This window comes from Canis lupus, chromosome 8, assembly GCF_048164855.1.
Source record: "Canis lupus baileyi chromosome 8, mCanLup2.hap1, whole genome shotgun sequence".
In the NCBI taxonomy this organism is placed as follows: Eukaryota; Metazoa; Chordata; class Mammalia; order Carnivora; family Canidae; genus Canis; species Canis lupus.
In genome coordinates this window covers 78,136,189-78,149,725 of record NC_132845.1, presented here as the reverse complement: position 1 = coordinate 78,149,725, position 13,537 = coordinate 78,136,189, and the positions used below count along the sequence as shown (strand labels likewise).

The following is a 13,537-nucleotide window of genomic DNA, read 5'->3' as shown; positions in this document are numbered from 1 at the left end:
TCCTGCTTTTCCAATACTGATTTGCTGTCCGGGGGGGCTGACAGATGTTAGGTTTTTTTTTTTTTTTTTTCCTATTTCTAGGATCTACCACCATGATTTTGATAGGAATGACATTGAAACCGAGGGTGGCTTCAGGAACTGCGGACACTTTCACAAGATGAGGCTTCCACCCCACGAGCCCAGGACGACCTCCCAGAGCCTGGTATGGCTCAGTGCATAAGTCTTGTGCTCCTTTGGTTCAGGCTCATTATTTATTCTCTGTGATGCTCCTGAGAAGGGAGTCACGTCCTTCATTTCCTTCCTGAGTGCTCATTATTGGGACACAGCAAGGCTACTGAGCTCTGTAGGTTCAGTTGGTGTCCCGTGAATTTACTGAATTCAATCATTAGTTCTAACAGGTTTTGGTGTGGGCTCTCGGGTTTCCTGTTTCTAGTACCGCGTCTTCAGCAAATAGGGACAGTGTGACGTCCCCCTTCCAGGTGTGAAACCTTTGCTGTTTCCTGTCTGTTGACTACATTAGGACTTCCAGTGCTGAGAGGGGACCTCCTTGGCTTGTTCCTGCTCTTAGGGGAGACGATTTCAGGTTTTCACCCTTGAAGATGATGTCAGCTTCCTAGCGGCCTTTATTCTGTTGATAGACATTTCCTCAAAACCCACTATGCTTTTGATGCTGTATTTTGTCAAATGTTTTTTCTGCAACTCTTGAGAGGATCGTATGCTTTTTGTCCTTTCTCTCGTTTTTCTTTTTTTTAAGATTTTATTTATATATCCTTGAGAGACACAGAGACACAGAGAGAGAAAGACAGAGACACGGGCAGAGGGAAAAGGCGGCTCCATGTAGGGAACCCGACATGGGACTCGATCCCGGGACTCCAGGATCACGCCCTGGGCTGAAGGCAGGCGCTAAACCGCTGAACCACCGGGGGCTACCCCATGTCCTTTCTCTGGTTAATGTGATGGATCCTGCTGACTGATGGACAGAGGGGCCGTGGGTAGGACACGGGCGACGTAGATGAACAATAGTAACAGCTATAAGCGTCTGGTTTGTAAATAAAATAAGTCACAGAAATTTAGAAAATACAGCCTAGGGAATAGAGTCAGTACTGTTGTGATAACTTTATACGGGGACAGACGGTGACGCTGCTTCTCGTGGGGGGAGCTGAGTAAGGCACAGAATTGTCAAGTCTCTAGTTGTAGCCCTGAAACTACTGTCACATTGTGTGTTGACTGTACTTCAGTAAATATCAAGGAAAAGGGGTTTCTGGTAGGACTCCCGGTGGGTCCGTGAAAGGCATTTACACGGTCGTTACACACACGAAGACACCTCTGCAGAGGGGATAAAGATGCTCACGTGTCTTCATGTTAATTTTTAGAAAATTTACTTGAGAGAGGGTGCGGTAGGGAGGAGCAGAGGGAGAGGGGAACCTGGAGTGGACTCCTCACCCAACGGAGCCCGAGCCCCATGTGAGGCTCCATGCCACAACCTCGAGATCCTGACCTGAGCCAAATTAAAGAGTCGACGTGGAACCGACTGAACCACCCAGGAGCCCCTCAAATGTTAAGTGCGACCCCATGCTGTGAACTCTGGGGGTCGGGGGGACATCTGTGACCCCCAGTCTGCCTAGAATGGTGGGAGGCCTGCAGGGCCCGAGGATGGGGGAGGGTGCCTGCATCCCCTTCCCACCTGGCGTGGGGACAGGACCCTCCCCCGGGACCCTTGGCCTTCAGGGTGAAGGGCTAAGTGCTGATTGGACCCCGCCTGCCCACAGTGATGATGCGGGACCCCACTGTGGGCGGAACTGTGACGCCCCCGGGTTCCACTACTGCCTGGCGCTCACTGTGCTTCTGCAGACCTTCGGAAGCACTCGTGCTTTGGATCTGGCTCACAGCGACCCGACTCTCCTGCTCTCCCAAGTAGCTCAGTACTCCCACTCTCCTCAGTACCCCCACTCTCCCCAGTACCCCCACTCTCCCCAGTACTCACACTCACCCCAGTACCCCAACTCTCCCGCTCTCCCCAGTACTCCCACTCTCCCCAGTACCCCAACTCTCCCACTCTCCCCAGTACCCCAGAACTCCCACTCTACCCAGTTCCCCAACTCTCCCACTCTACCCAGTACACGATGCATAAAGAGGAGGCGCTCACACAGCGATAGGTCACAGGTGAGTGGCCCCTGATGCCTGCTCCCCGTGGGCCACTCTGGGGCCTGTGGGTCCGGGTGGGGGCGCTGGCCTCCTGGGCTGGGGTCCAAAACACCCCGACCCCAATGAGATGACCTTGAGCAGCTCCTGCAGCCCTTCCACAGCCCCACGGGGTGAGGGTGGCCCCCTAAGGCCCTGTCCAGGGAAAGAGGCTGCAGTCAGAGTTTGGCAGCTCCCTCGGGACCCCCGCTCCCCTGTAAGGCCTGTGCTATTCAGGGAGACACAATACGTGACCTTTCCAGCCCGTCCTAGATGCAAGGACCCCGACAGGGATGACACCCCCCCGCCCCACTCTGTGGTGAGGGGAGGACGGTCAGGGCCTGCTGGGTCCCCCTGACCGGTGAGCAGGCTTACTCTTCACGCACTGGAATGCGGGCAGAGTCCCTCGTGCTCCCCCCAGAACCCCCCTCAGGCTATTCACGCATCGTTGCCCTCAGTGTGGGGAGTTTGGTCGCACTCTTGCTGGCATCAGGTTTTAATTTTGATGAAGTCTAGTCCGTTGCTTTCTCCCCTCGGTCGTTGTGCTTGTGGAATCTAAGAGAAACCTTCGATATCCCCCGGGCTGGGAGACATCAACCCGAGCATCAGATCGGCAGTTCGCCAGAGCCTCCTGGGTCCCCCGCCCGTGTGCTCCTGATACCGGGGTGGGAGCGCACTGTGATCCCAGCGTGACGGCGTGTCCTGGGACAGTGGCTGGGAAGGTGGACTGTAGGTGGGCGAGTGACAGACAGGCAGTGAGGGCCGGCGTGTGATGTTCTAGCCAAGCCTCTGCCCCTCAGGGCTATGGGGTTGTCTCCGGCTCTGGTCAGATGGAGGGGGACCTGCCCACGGGGAGCACCCAGACGCATGTGTCCTCGGAAGGTTTTCATGTGCCGTCATTCTTGGATGTGTTTGGATTGCAGCACCATGCAGGAGGACTCGGAGAACCTACTGGCCTTGTGAAGGGAGGATATCGTGGCCCGGTACCATCAGGTGAGGCCCAGAAGGGACCATAGACAATACACACCCACGACAAGGGAGACCATACCTGCAAGGCAGGGGAGGCCCAGGAGAGGATCAGAGCCAAGGATGAGTCAGGTCAGCCCAGACAAGGACCATAGTCACCAGGAACAAGTGAGACCCTGGGGATGGTACTGGTGTCAGTAGCAACTAAGGGTCCGTCCTGGATGTTAGTCATTGGTAGCTGAGGAGCCCAGTCACCAGGTATGGTGAGGCCCAGGTGGGGACCACAGTCACCAGGTCCAGATGAAGTCCACAGCTACCATGTCCAGGTGAGGCCCAGGTGGGGACCAGAGTCACCAGGTCCAGGTGAGGCAAAGGTGGAGACCACAGTCACCAGGTCCCGGTGAAGCCAAGGTGGGAACCGCCTTAATAGAAATGCGAACTCTTCTCACTCTAGTGTTCCAGCTGTTCTCTCTTTAAATCTCAGGCCGAATTCATAGGTTTTCAGGATGATTTGAGAGTTAGCTAGGTAGTTTGGTAGGGACAGGTGACTTGGGGACCCTACTCTTCGGCTGTCTTGCCCTTCTGACAGGAATATTTTTAGCAGTGAACAGTAAAGTCTGTTTATTAAAAGTTGTTATTAATTTGTGCAAACAAATTTCTGTAGGCTTAAAGCAACTGTGAATCACACATATCCACACTGGCTAGAAAAATTTTTTAACCTGAGTTTCTAGATCATTTCCATTATGTGAATGATTTCTTTCCAAAACTAATTACCAAAGGAAGTAGGGCAATGTGACAAGAGAAATAGCCAAACAACATGAGAAAAAAGAAACAAACAAAAAAAACCTAAGCATTTTTCTTGGGATGAGAGAAATCCTGATCGTGTAAGGTTTTTTTCACCCTGCCCTGAGAAAAACCAATTCCCTGACTCAGATGCGTCAGGAGACAACTGGGTTTCTGATCCAGTAAATCGTGACGGCCTCTGGCACTTGGTTCCCACAGCTGTGGATGTGACCTCAGACCAGCTCGGTGGTTTCCAGGCTGCACTTGGAGGAATTGGAAGGGCTCTGAACATGCACCTTAGGGGCAGTCTGGGATCCATACCCTACAGCTTTTAATTGATAGGTACACCAACTCACATAAAACTTTGCTAGAAAGAAGTCGAATTGTGTGTTTTAAGAATTGAAAATGGGCAGCCTGGGTGGCTCAGCCGTTTAGCACTGCCTTCTGCCCAGGGCGTGATCCTGGAGACCCAGAATGGAGTCCCACTTCGGGCTCCCTGCATGGAGCCTGCCTCTCCCTCTGCCTGTGTCTCTGCCTCTCTCTCTCTCTCTTTCTCTCTCTCTCTCATGAATAAATAGATAAAATATATTTTTAACAAGTATATTGTAGGGCAGCCCCGGTGGCTCAGCGATTTAGCGCCACCTTCAGCCCAGTGTGGGATGCTGGAGATGCAGCATGGAGTCCCACGTCAGGCTCCCTGCATGGAACCTGCTTCTCCCTCTATCTGTGTCTCTGCCTCTCTCTCCCTCTCTCTCTCTCAAATAATAAATAAATAAATAAATAAATAAATAAATAAATAAATAAATAAATAAATAAATAAATAAATAAATAAAATGAAAAAGTATATGGCAGCTATATTGGTAGCTATATTAATCAAGTGTGTTGTTTTTGGGGGGAGGAGCAAGATGGCGGAAGAGTAGGGTCTCCAAATCACCTGTCTCCACCAAACTACCTAGAAAACCTTCAAATTATCCTGAAAATCTATGAATTCGGCCTGAGATTTAAAGAGAGACCAGCTGGAATGCTACAGTGAGAAGAGTTCGCGCATCTATCAAGGTAGGAAGACGGGGAAAAAGAAATAAAGGAACAAAGGCCTCCAAGGGGGAGGGGCCCCGCGAGGAGCTGGGCTGAGGCCAGGGCGAGTGTCCCCAGGACAGGAGAGCCCCGTCCCGGAGACGCAGGAGCTGCACCGACCTTCCCGGGGGAAAGGGGCTCGCGGGGAGTTGGAGCAAGACCCAGGAGGGCGAGGATGCCCTCGGGCTCCCTGGGACAGTAACAGAGCAACTGCGCGCCCAGGAGAGTGCGCCGAGCTCCCTAAGGGCTGCAGCGCGCGGCGGGACCCGGAGCAGCTCGGAGGGGCTCGGGCGGCAGCTCCGCGGAGGGGGTTACGCAGCCCGGGAGCGCGAATCCAACAGCGCAGACTCCGGAGCACAGGGCGCCGAGACACAGCCCAGGATCCTGCCTCCCCCGGGACAGGCAGAGGCCGGGAGGGCCCAGGACAGCAAGGACGCTCCTGCCCCAGCTGAGCAGAGCAACGGCCCCGCCCCGGAGCCTCCAGGCCCTGCAGACGGAGTTCCTGCCGGAGCTGAATCCAGGTTTCCAGAGCTGCCCCGCCACTGGGGCTGTTCCTCCTGCGGCCTCACGGGGTAAACAACCCCCACTGAGCCCTGCACCAGGCAGGGGCAGAGCAGCTACCCAACTGCTAACACCTGAAAATCAGCACAACAGGCCCCTCCCCCAGAAGATCAGCTAGACTGACAACTTCCAGGGGAAGCCAAGGGACTTAAAGAACACAGAATCAGAAGATACTCCCCTGTGGTTCTTTTTTTTTGTTTTGTTTTGTTTTGTTTTGCTTTTTGATTTGTTTCCTTCCCCCACCCCCTTTTTTTCTCCTTTCTTTTTCTTTCTCTTTTTCTTCTTTTTTTTTTTTTTTTCGTTTTTTTTTCTCTTTTTCTTCCCTTTTTTTTTTTCTCTTTCTATTTTCTTTCCTTCTTTCTCTCCTCTCTTTTTCTCTTTTTCCCAATACAATTTGCTTTGGGCCACTCTGCACTGAGCAAAATGACTAGAAGGAAAACCTCACCTCAAAAGAAAGAATCAGAAACAGTCCTCTCTCCCACAGAGTTACAAAATCTGGATTACAATTCAATGTCAGAAAGCCAATTCAGAAGGACTATTATACAGCTACTGGTGGCTCTAGAAAAAAGTATAAAGGACTCAAGAGACTTCATGACTGCAGAATTTAGAGCTAATCAGGCAGAAATTAAAAATCAATTGAATGAGATGCAATCCAAACTAGAAGTCCTAACGACGAGGGTTAACGAGGTGGAAGAACGAGTAAGTGACATAGAAGACAAGTTGATAGCAAAGAGGGAAACTGAGGAAAAAAGAGACAAACAATTAAAAGACCATGAAGATAGATTAAGGGAAATAAACGACAGCCTGAGGAAGAAAAACCAACGTTTAATTGGGGTTCCCGAGGACGCCGAAAGGGACAGAGGGCCAGAATATGTATTTGAACAAATTCTAGCTGAAAACTTTCCTAATCTGGGAAGGGAAACAGGCATTCAGATCCAGGAAATAGAGAGATCCCCCCCTAAAATCAATAAAAACCGTTCAACACCTCGACATTTAATTGTGAAGCTTGCAAATTCCAAAGATAAGGAGAAGATCCTTAAAGCAGCAAGAGACAAGAAATCCCTGAATTTTATGGGGAGGAGTATTAGGGTAACAGCAGACCTCTCCACAGAGACCTGGCAGGCCAGAAAGGGCTGGCAGGATATATTCAGGGTCCTAAATGAGAAGAACATGCAACCAAGAATACTTTATCCAGCAAGGCTCTCATTCAAAATGGAAGGAGAGATAAAGAGCTTCCAAGACAGGCAGCAACTAAAAGAATATGTGACCTCCAAACCAGCTCTGCAAGAAATTTTAAGGGGGACTCTTAAAATTCCCCTTTAAGAAGAAGTTCAGTGGAACAGTCCACAAAAACAAAGACTGAATAGATATCATGATGACACTAAACTCATATCTCTCAATAGTAACTATGAATGTGAACGGGCTTAATGACCCCATCAAAAGGCGCAGGGTTTCAGACTGGATAAAAAAGCAGGACCCATCTATTTGCTGTCTACAAGAGACTCATTTTAGACAGAAGGACACCTACAGCCTGAAAATAAAAGGTTGGAGAACCATTTACCATTCGAATGGTCCTCAAAAGAAAGCAGGGGTAGCCATCCTTATATCAGATAAACTAAAATTTACCCCAAAGACTGTAGTGAGAGATGAAGAGGGACACTATATCATACTTAAAGGATCTATTCAACAAGAGGACTTAACAATCCTCAATATATATGCTCCGAATGTGGGAGCTGCCAAATATATACATCAATTATTAACCAAAGTGAAGAAATACTTAGATAATAATACACTTATACTTGGTGACTTCAATCTAGCTCTTTCTATACTCGATAGGTCTTCTAAGCAAAACATCTCCAAAGAAACGAGAGCTTTAAATGATACACTGGACCAGATGGATTTCACAGATATCTACAGAACGTTACATCCAAACTCAACTGAATACACATTCTTCTCAAGCGCACATGGAACTTTCTCCAGAATAGACCACATATTGGGTCACAAATCAGGTCTGAAACGATACCAAAAGATTGGGATTGTCCCCTGCATATTCTCGGACCATAATGCCTTGAAATTAGAACTAAATCACAACAAGAAGTTTGGAAGGACCTCAAACACATGGAGGTTAAGGACCATCCTGCTAAAAGATAAAAGGGTCAACCAGGAAATTAAGGAAGAATTAAAAAGATTCATGGAAACTAAGGAGAATGAAGATACAACCGTTCAAAATCTTTGGGATGCAGCAAAAGCAGTCCTAAGGGGGAAATACATCGCAATACAAGCATCCATTCAAAAACTGGAAAGAACTCAAATACAAAAGCTAACCTTACACATAAAGGAGCTAGAGAAAAAACAGCAAATAGATCCTACACCCAAGAGAAGAAGGGAGTTAATAAGGATTCGAGCAGAACTCAACGAAATCGAGACCAGAAGAACTGTGGAACAGATCAACAGAACCAGGAGTTGGTTCTTTGAAAGAATTAATAAGATAGATAAACCATTAGCCAGCCTTATTAAAAAGAAGAGAGAGAAGACTCAAATTAATAAAATCATGAATGAGAAAGGAGAGATCACTACCAACACCAAGGAAATACAAACGATTTTAAAAACATATTATGAACAGCTATACGCCAATAAATTAGGCAATCTAGAAGAAATGGACGCATTCCTGGAAAGCCACAAACTACCAAAACTGGAACAGGAAGAAATAGAAAACCTGAACAGGCCAATAACCAGGGAGGAAATTGAAGCAGTCATCAAAAACCTCCCAAGACACAAGAGTCCAGGGCCAGATGGCTTCCCAGGGGAATTTTATCAAACGTTTAAAGAAGAAACCATACCTATTCTCCTAAAGCTGTTTGGAAAGATAGAAAGAGATGGAGTACTTCCAAATTCGTTCTATGAAGCCAGCATCACCTTAATTCCAAAGCCAGACAAAGACCCCGCCAAAAAGGAGAATTACAGACCAATATCCCTGATGAACATGGATGCAAAAATTCTCAACAAGATACTGGCCAATAGGATCCAACAGTACATTAAGAAAATTATTCACCATGACCAAGTAGGATTTATCCCTGGGACACAAGGCTGGTTCAACACCCGTAAAACAATCAATGTGATTCATCATATCAGCAAGAGAAAAACCAAGAACCATATGATCCTCTCATTGGATGCAGAGAAAGCATTTGACAAAATACAGCATCCATTCCTGATCAAAACTCTTCAGAGTGTAGGGATAGAGGGAACATTCCTCGACATCTTAAAAGCCATCTATGAAAAGCCCACAGCAAATATCATTCTCAATGGGGAAGCACTGGGAGCCTTTCCCCTAAGATCAGGAACAAGACAGGGATGTCCACTCTCACCACTGCTGTTCAACATAGTACTGGAAGTCCTAGCCTCAGCAATCAGACAAAAAGACATTAAAGGCATTCAAATTGGCAAAGAAGAGGTCAAACTCTCCCTCTTCGCCGATGACATGATACTCTACATAGAAAACCCAAAAGTCTCCACCCCAAGATTGCTAGAACTCATACAGCAATTCGGTAGTGTGGCAGGATACAAAATCAATGCCCAGAAGTCAGTGGCATTTCTATACACTAACAATGAGACTGAAGAAAGAGAAATTAAGGAGTCAATCCCATTTACAATTGCACCCAAAAGCATAAGATACCTAGGAATAAACCTCACCAAACATGTAAAGGATCTATACCCTCAAAACTATAGAACACTTCTGAAAGAAATTGAGGAAGACACAAAGAGATGGGAAAATATTCCATGCTCATGGATTGGCAGAATTAATATTGTGAAAATGTCAATGTTACCCAGGGCAATATACACGTTTAATGCAATCCCTATCAAAATACCATGGACTTTCTTCAGAGAGTTAGAACAAATTATTTTAAGATTTGTGTGGAATCAGAAAAGACCCCGAATAGCCAGGGGAATTTTAAAAAAGAAAACCATAGCTGGGGGCATCACAATGCCAGATTTCAGGTTGTACTACAAAGCTGTGGTCATCAAGACAGTGTGGTACTGGCACAAAAACAGACACATAGATCAGTGGAACAGAATAGAGAATCCAGAAGTGGACCCTGAACTTTATGGGCAACTAATATTCGATAAAGGAGGAAAGACTATCCATTGGAAGAAAGACAGTCTCTTCAATAAATGGTGCTGGGAAAATTGGACATCCACATGCAGAAGAATGAAACTAGACCACTCTCTTTCACCAGACACAAAGATAAACTCAAAATGGATGAAAGATCTAAATGTGAGACAAGATTCCATCAAAATCCTAGAGAAGAACACAGGCAACACCCTTTTTGAACTCGGCCATAGTAACTTCTTGCAAGATACATCCACGAAGGCAAAAGAAACAAAAGCAAAAATGAACTATTGGGACTTCATCAAGATAAGAAGCTTTTGCACAGCAAAGGATACAGTCAACAAAACTCAAAGACAACCTACAGAATGGGAAAAGATATTTGCAAATGACATATCAGATAAAGGGCTAGTTTCCAAGATCTATAAAGAACTTCTTAAACTCAACACCAAAGAAACAAACAATCCAATCATGAAATGGGCAAAAGACATGAACAGAAATCTCACAGAGGGAGACATAGACATGGCCAACATGCATATGAGAAAATGCTCTGCATCACTTGCCATCAGGGAAATACAAATCAAAACTACAATGAGATACCACCTCACACCAGTGAGAATGGGGAAAATTAACAAGGCAGGAAACAACAAATGTTGGAGAGGATGCGGAGAAAAGGGAACCCTCTTACACTGTTGGTAGGACTGTGAACTGGTGCAGCCACTCTGGAAAACTGTGTAGAGGTTCCTCAAACAGTTAAAAATAGACCTGCCCTACGACCCAGCAATTGCACTGTTGGGGATTTACCCCAAAGATACAAATGCAATGAAACGCCGGGACACCTGCACCCCGATGTTTCTAGCAGCAATGGCCACGATAGCCAAACTGTGGAAGGAGCCTCGGTGTCCAAAGAAAGATGAATGGATAAAGAAGATGTGGTTTATGTATACAATGGAATATTACTCAGCTATTAGAAATGACAACTACCCACCATTTGCTTCAACGTGGATGGAACTGGAGGGTATTCTGTTGAGTGAAGTAAGTCAGTCGGAGAAGGACAAACATTATATGTTCTCATTCATTTGGGGAATATAAATAATAGTGAAAGGGAAAATAAGGGAAGGGAGAAGAAATGTGTGGGAAATATCAGAAAGGGAGACAGAACGTAAAGACTGCTAACTCTGGGAAACGAACTAGGGGTGGTAGAAGGGGAGGAGGGCGGGGGGTGGGAGTGAACGGGTGACGGGTACTGGGTGTTATTCTGTATGTTAGTAAATTGAACACCAATAAAAAAATAAATTAAAAAAAAAAAGTGTGTTGTTTTTACATTTTATGGTGACTGGACCTAGCAAGTCTCTACATCAACAACCATCACTATTAGTCCTCACAACAGTGTCACGGGACAGGCAGTATTATTTCCTTTTTATAGATGAAATTGATGACCTCAAGCACATGCGGTTCCTTCCCTTTCTTTTTTTCTGTTCAGAATATACAAGCTATAAGTGAGTAAATTGCAAGAAACCCACTTGCGTGATGAACACCTCTACTTTCCTCAGATGATTTTAATATTTTTCTCAATTCTGAACTCCTTATCTATCTTACTACTCTTTTCAAATAACTTAGGATATGTTTTCCCAGGACTTGTTCAGAGAACCAGTCCCTGGATTAATGTCTTTCCCTAAGTATGAATCAGTGACCTGAAACAGACCCAGCATACACAGATTCTCCTATTTATTCAACACCCGTCCATTCCAAAAAGAAGTCTATTTGGCCTTCTATATGACAGGTACAGAGACAGGCTCCGTCCCCACTGGGTTTCGATCTATGTCCCAGAGTACTACCTGCAGTCTTTTGAACTTCATATCAGGATCCTTAATGCTGATTTCTGAGGGCAAAACAAGCAAGTCCACAGTTCTCCTTCATGCTTCCCCAGCAGACCCTTGGGTTCTCTCCACAGTGTTGAACTGTTACTGAGCCATTGGTTGTGTAGGTCAGTCACAGAGCAGCATTGCCATCCAAAACAAAAAGGAGGAAAAAGGAGTTTGGAAGTAATTGGGTCTCACAAATTGTGGGGAGGGAATATTGAAACTGTGACAATGTTTCTTAGTGCACCTTTTCTCAGAGCCACATCTCTCCTGTTCTTGACTGAGGGACAGGAGAGTCTAGGTAGGAAGAAATAGGTAGGGGGCTACAGATTCAGGCTCACAAAGATCCTAAGGATGCTGAGATGTAAGGAAACCAGAAATAAAGAAACAAACGAGACCACCCTGCCCTAGGTATGGGTAGAGAGGGTCTTTTTTAGGACAGTCCTCTGTGCCCAAAAAAGGATAACCAGACTCCAAAAAGAAGTAAACCATTAAAGATGTGAAAGATGTTATCACTAGTCCTTACTCATGTGGGCAACCCAGCCTGGGCCCCTCCCACTCCTGAGAGCTTTCTCAGTATCCTTGCTTAATAAACTCCCGTCGCTTTACTCACTCTTTGTCCACCAGATTCATTCTTCGACTCCGTGAGACAAGAACCTGACTTTCTCACTTCATTCTGCCTGCTGCACTTCTCTTACCCAAGCTCCCTGGGAAATTACTTCATTGGCTTAATCCCATCTCACTCACCTCCTGCCTCATATCCTTTGGATTCTTCACCACCAAAGGCCAACGAACCAAGAGATGCATGGAGGGATAGAAGACCCAGGTGATAGGGGGAACTAAGGCCAAAAAAATATAGTTTAAAATTATATCTGCTTTTTTAAAAAAAGATTTTATTTGCTCATGAGAGACACAGAGAGAGAGAGAGAGAGAAAGAGAGAGAGGCAGAGACAGAGACAAAGGGAGAAGCAGGCTCCCTGTGGGAAGCCCAATGTGGAACCCCATCCTAGGACCCCAGGATCAACCACTGAGCCACTCAGGCATCCCTACAATTACATTTCCTAACAAACTTGCAGTCCATAAACAAATACTTGAAACCGACAGAGTGGGACATTCTTACAAGAATTCACAGCTGCCTGAATGTTAATGCTTTGCTAGAGGCCAAAAGCAACATTTGTTTGCTGATAGCCAGACCTCCAGGATCCTGTAAATCTTTCAAGTGTGAACATCCTTTTGGAAACTTCTTTTATCTCTAGAGTCCCCATCCCACACAGCAACTTAAAAGATTATAACCAAGGCTCCTCATAATCCTGGTGAAGCTTTTCAGGCCCAGGGGTCCTGTCCCCATACTTTAATAAAAACACCTTTTTGCATGGAAAATGTCTCAAGGATTCTCTCTTGACCACTGGCTCCTGGCCCACAGTACATCACAGGTACATCTCTGAGTTAATTGCATCAGCACATCAGGAAAGTACAGAAGATTTTTGCCTATCTTCTTGTATGACACATTCCGGAGGGGGACATTCCCATCTGTTCGATCTGGGTTTTTCTCTTCCTGGGATATATAGCTAGCTAGCTAGATAGATGATAGAGTGATAGATCTACTGATAGATCGCTCCCAGGAACATAAATAGATGTTTATATAAACAAACATATAAACATAAATCTATGTTTCCACTTAATATATTTATTATTAAATGTATTACTCATAATATAATAATTATCTATAAACAGAACTATATATTTATATTTAAATATGCAAACTAAACATTTCTATATCTAATCTCTATACGTCCATATATAGATCTCCCTATAGAGATAGAGACAAAATGGTTAGAAAGAGATGTGTGCAGAAAGAGAGAGAAATAGATATAGACCTATAAATATGGAGAAGATCTGCTTTCAAATTCTATCCAACGACCTCTCCTCACAGGCACAGGCAAACGCACATACACATACTCAAGAACCTTCTGGTATGTGGCCATGACAGGAAATAACACCCCTT

The 13,537-nt window shown here is 45.8% G+C and overlaps 1 long non-coding RNA gene across 1 annotated transcript; it reads left to right on the top strand.

Annotated features, from left to right (window-relative positions):
- The first annotated feature begins 1,826 nt into the window (after positions 1–1,826).
- On the top strand, positions 1,827–12,897 carry LOC140637702 (uncharacterized). Its single transcript, XR_012034767.1, has 4 exons — positions 1,827–2,163; positions 3,105–3,174; positions 4,829–4,986; positions 12,160–12,897. It is a non-coding gene; the product is annotated as an uncharacterized lncRNA (long non-coding RNA).
- Positions 12,898–13,537: the final 640 nt, after the last annotated feature.